At 39.8% G+C, this 6,000-nt stretch overlaps 1 protein-coding gene across 1 annotated transcript in view; it reads left to right on the forward strand.

Annotated features, from left to right (window-relative positions):
• LOC311058033 (attractin-like protein 1) overlaps positions 1-6,000 on the forward strand; it is a 337,913-nt gene that overhangs the window by 231,241 nt on the left and 100,672 nt on the right. The window lies entirely within an intron of this gene.

Raw genomic sequence — 6,000 nt, forward strand, 5'->3', positions numbered from 1 at the left:
CGTGCATGTACTCACTCACACACACACCCATACACACCCACGCACGCACGCACGCAGGCACACGCACACACACACTACTGTACTGTATATACAATTTATATGCGCTGTATACAATTTCTATACACTATATACACCTTTCTCTACACTTTACTGTACATGAACTATATACAATACACTATAGTGCAGAGTCAGAGAATGCCTTCCCCTGTTGACCCCCCCTCCCTTTGAGTTGTGTACATTGGAGCGCTAAGGTGGCTGCACCACAAAGGATTCGAACCCCTAGTCTCCCCAGAGCGCGAGAAAGAGATTTTGAGTGGCACTCTAAATCATATGTACAGTATTAATGGAGTCAACAGGGTAGGAAAAGGGTACTAACTGAACATTTTACTGACGTTGGGAAAACAAGCGGCAAAATCAGGCCAAATGAGAGTGTTCCAGAGCACCGTCTCTGTTTTATCTGTCATAAAAGCTTGGCAAGTTTCTGTCCAATTTACTTGATGGGCCATTTGATTTGAATGAACTTGCCCTGTAAAATATGAAATGCCTGCACATTGCTGGCTGTGTGATAAAGGAGATGCATATGTTTCCATGTTAAGTTTGTTGGGAAAGCACAGCAAGATAATAACCAGCACACCACTGGGTGTGCTGGTTATTATCTTGCTGTGCTTTGAGCACTGAGGGAGAGAAAATCAAAAAGGGATACATTATCTATGAAATCTATTTTCACACACACACACACACACACACACACACACACACACACACACACACACACACACACACACACACACACACACACACACACACACACATACACACACACACACACACACACACACACACACACACACACACACATATATATATATATATATATATATATACAGCAAAATCATTCAAAACACATTTTCTCCAAATATTTTCTCAAAAAAGAAATATAATTACAAAGAGAGGCACACAGGCAGAGATAAAGCAGAGTGTTTCTTCATTACTACTAGCTAATAGGCCTTCGTGAGCCAGCGGGTCCCAGCATCACTTAGCCTGCACCATCGAGCGGCAAATTAACAATGCTAATCAATGGAGCTGAATGCTGTGTTTTTGTCATCTTCCTGCACTGATGTATTTAGTGCCAGCCTGATTATTACAGAGATAAATTGCTGAGGCCAGGCGCCTCTGGGGCCCAGAGGGAGAAAGAGATGGTCAATAGGCCTAAATATGTCTAATATATAACCTCCATTGTTCTGCAAGATGAGTGTGTTCTCTGTGTGTGAGCCAGTCCTCATCCTTAATGTGCATTTGGATTGTTGACAGTCTTGCTCTGACATCTAAAAACCAACAGAGCAATATTGTCTGGTAGTACAACCAAATATGGAGATACAGGGATCCCTGAAGTTGTCCAAAACTGCTTACATTATGGTGATGATCTACATGGGCATACATTGAGCTCTAGGGGTTATATGAGAGGAAAGAATGGAAAATATGGACGAAACTCGCACCACCAAACATGGATGGTTTTGTTGAATTCACGGTTGAGTAAAACTTCTTCGAACACCTGCCAACTAATTCATATTTGACCGACTACATCAAACACGAGATAGACTTGGGTAAATACTACTACTTTGAGGGAAGAGAACAAGTGGTTGATGTAAATGGAACCCTGTCCTCGTCCCTCCCAGTGAACTGTAGGGTTCCTCAGGGAAGCATCCTAGGGCCGTTACTGTTCCTTCTATACATTAACTCTTTGGGTCCTTTCAGACGGCAAGCGGCCGACGCGCCTATGTAATTCATTTTCATTGAGAGGCGGGCGATTATTTGGGACGCGCGGAGAAGTTGAGGGGAGAATTGAATACATAGGACCACAATGGAAACAAGTCTCCAGGACTTTTTGTATTTTATGTGACTTTTTGTGACTTTTATAAATAAATTATTGAATGGCATTCAGGCTTAACTCATTCTGCTTAACGAAATCAGGCTTCAACTTGACATATTGTTACCTCACTACTCGGCTGGTCAGCAATAACTACATTGGCAGTTAGCACAGCTACTGTTATGGATTCACATGCGATCCGTCGTGGTTGCTCCAAGACTTGAGCAAAGCGTAGTCTTTTTTCCAATTACTTTTTTTTCATACAATTTTCTCTTCCCCGGCGGTAGAGAAAATGGGGGGTTGGGTCAACACGTAATTATCTTCTTTTTGCTTACTTGTACATTGCAATTCACTCTGGGACTGAGTTTTTAAACTGTTCAAGCACCATCAAGTTACACAACTCATCAAAATCTTCCACATTCAACACAGAACACCAGCAACTAATGTGGGTCACCAAAGCACAGGCAAACGCAATATATAGTGTGTTTCCCTTTTTCCCACTTCCTAAATTGCTAGCAATAAGCCTCAGGGACTAATTCATGCACAGCAGACTTAACCTTTGCCTCGCTACTGCCACATGTGGTCAACAAAGAAAAAGCTTCCTGAGTGTGTCCAAACAACACATATCACAGCAAGACAGTGGTCCAGATCAACTCAGCCCCTTGCGTCTGCAACTTGTTTAAAGTGAAAAGAGATTGAACCTCTTTCCCATAAAATGTAGGCACCAAGCTCAATCTATTTAAAATATCATGTGAACTACAATTTCCACAGCCGATTCTTCCTGTCACCCAATTTACCTTGTTTAATTAAACTCTCTTGCATTCTAGGTCCAATTCAGCCCTTTCCTTTTGCTGTCTCATCTTTTCCTTTTTCAATTGACATTGTGCAATTTTTTCCAGTGTCAATTCTGTCTGCTGTCGTGTACCCTTTCCAATTCCAACTTTCTCCTTCTCCAATTGCATTCACAACTTCAATGATTCTTTCTGCACTTCAAAAATCTAAGCTGAAACAGAGAACCACCTCAGCCACACCAGCAAAAGTTTGTCTCGTATCAATTTGCCTTTATAATAGCCTTAACATTGTACTTTGTCATCTTTGTCACCAAAACTTATACTATAAGTCTTAGCTTTGATCGATTGATTGAATACTTTATTAGTCAGAGTCTTGAGAGAACTTTGGTTGACTAAAGAGGAAATCCTGCCCAAAATTATTTGATTGACTTTCTTGATAACTTTTGATGCGATTTTTTCACCAGTTTGTCAGTTTGTTGCCAAGAACACAGCCAAAATACTGTAGGTAACCTCTTCTTTACTATCTTACCAATCAATCATTAGTACACAGTCTAACAATGCCTCTGATAGAGCCTCAACAAAATGATCTACTCTTGCAATGACTAAAAACAACAGACCAATGCTCCAACAACAACGAGTTCCGATAAACAAAAGAACGTACAGTATACAGTATTCTGTAGTGTGTAACCAATGTATCAAAGCAACCCTGTGAATTAAACCTCCCTTTTAACTGCCTACCTCAATCGACATAACTAAAGTAACACCAAATAAAAATTAAGAATTCCAAAATAATGTGGTGTGGTATCAGGGAAAAGAGAGAGAATTACCTGGATGGGGATAGTTTTATGCACCCTGAAGACAGTGAACAGCTACCTCCAATTATTGCCTCCAATTATTACCTCCAGCTCCACCCAACCAGGGACCAACAACACTGAAAGACACACACACAACCCACATAAGCCCTGCATGGCAGAGGCCCCCACAATGTTCTGCATAGGACCACAGCATGCAATACAATACAAAAAACCTCTTCCAACACAACAAGAAACATTGCTCCTGTGGCCATCGCAACATTGTGAAGCACCAATTATGGGTAGAATTGTGAAAAAGGAAAACAAGCAGAGAAAAGTGAGAAGGAAAAGAACATTTCAGATTAGCACCTCAGTACGACACAATGAATCAATTTCCAGGTCGAGACAGCCTTAGAGATTAAGGAATAAAGTAGCACTTTTCGGTCATATGGGCGTGAAGAAGCGTTATGAAGTGTTGATTCCTTGAAGTTTGTCCTGACTCTCCAGAGGCCTGCTCCACTGGGGCCCGGCCTGCAGGAGGCAAAAATGGGATCTATTCAGCGTTAATTATGGATCACAACCACGGGTATTAATAGAACGCCCCTGCTTCATGTTATAATTGCTTATTGCTCATACTTCAGTTTTTTCTTTTTTTCTTTTTTCTTTTTACGAACAATCGTTTTTGGATGCAAGATCAAACAATCAAAAATCTACTTTGAAATTCTAATGCCGTGGCTGATGCATGGAGACAGGATGTGCAAGATGTCTTTGGTTTTCCATAATAGGGTTGGGCCTCTTAAGAATTGTGTGTATATGTGTGGAGGTTTGAGTTCCAAAACCAACATTGTTAATATCGCCTCTCAACTTGTGATAAATAAGTCAATAGACCAACAAATGAATATCCCAAAAGACAGACAGCACGAAGGACAAAACTGAATCCCTGTTTAATATATGTATGTACATGTATGTATCATCTTTTTCTCTGTGCTGAGCTCTCTTACACAATACCACTTCACTTTGTTATTTACACAACAGAAGAAGGGAGCGATACGTTTAGTTTCTAAACTTAGTCCTTTTAACTTGATTTTGTATGACAAATAAAACTAAGTAATATTGTAAGGCTAACTGGACGAGTATATCACCACAAGGAGCTGTAATGTAAGAAGTAATGTGATATATTAATGTATAACTGACAATCTCGGCTCTGGCTTTTAGTTGAATGATAGACAATTATTTAATATTTGGAATCATGTTTTTCATGTGTTTAAGCCGTTTTTAAGCTGTTTGTTTGGTGTTCCTGTATAGTGTGCATGTGCCTGATAGTCTGGTCTTGGTAACATTGGGTCACATGTTATTCCTTTCAAACAACTAAAACATCAAAACACAAAAAAAAACATGTGGATAAGAGCCTAGATCTGTCTGTAGCATGTTCACACATAGATTATACTGTATGGTAAACACATATATTATGTAAAAGTAGAACTCCAAGTCACAGAGCCATGGAGACTGATGGAAATTATGCTGCAAATGTTTGTTATATGCTGTAGCCTTGTGGGTGTGATTGTCCTATAGTTGAATAGTTGAATTGACCTATAGTTGAACAATACCCAAGCGTAGGTAGCAGCCAGGCACCTCTAGATGCTACAAGATGGAGTGGACACAGAGAGACAGCATAATCCACTGACCTATTGAACCCTATATGCAAACTGATAATGATCTACTGTAGCACACCACTGGAAAGATGTTTACATTCTATTCATTCAAAGACTTTCTTTACAACAGATGTTTAGGCAATATGCCTGTAGTCATTTAAACAGCTAACAATGGGCTTCTTAGGCACAGGGGTTATTAAAGCAGGTTTAAAGCATGCTGGTACTTTTCACTGGTTGATAGACCAATTAAAAATAACAGTCAAAACCGAAGCAAGTTCAGCAAAGAAAACGATAAAACTGGTAGCCCTGTATACTCCTAACATAGATCAAACTGTGTAGGGTGCTCTTGGAAAATGGGGAAACAAACAGGATAAGCAACAAAGCACAAGCAGTCCTCTCCAAAATTAAAGTCAACAAGGATGGAAAATCTAAAAAGCCTTTATTATCATGGCTAAACCATAATGAAGCCAACCTGTTTCGACTACTAGGTATTCAGGGCTTAATTGATAAAAACTGCATACATTTAAAAGTGCCAAATGGTTTAGTCAACCAAGTAGGCTACCTTTTTTATCTGCTTGCAGATATGAACACATGAGCCGGTCCCTAAGTGCGGGGGGCACGTCTAAAATAAATGATAGGGGCTTCAGGAAAAACTTTACTCAACAAAGTATCACTCTTCAATAATGGCCCAGTTATTTTAAACTATATAACTTGTTCAGCATGTGTACAAGTTATATATGTGTACTATGTGGCGACAAAAATGGATGAGACTGACATGCAGGCAGCACACCAGCATCAGCTAAAATGTATATCGCTCCACTGGAAATCATTTAATGCAAAATCCCAAATTGCTGTTTGAAAGGAGGATTACAGTATTTGTGTCTATTCTAACAAGACTG

This window comes from Gymnoscopelus microlampas (genome assembly GCF_963454915.1).
Source record: "Gymnoscopelus microlampas genome assembly, chromosome: 13".
Lineage (NCBI taxonomy): Eukaryota > Metazoa > Chordata > Actinopteri > Myctophiformes > Myctophidae > Gymnoscopelus > Gymnoscopelus microlampas.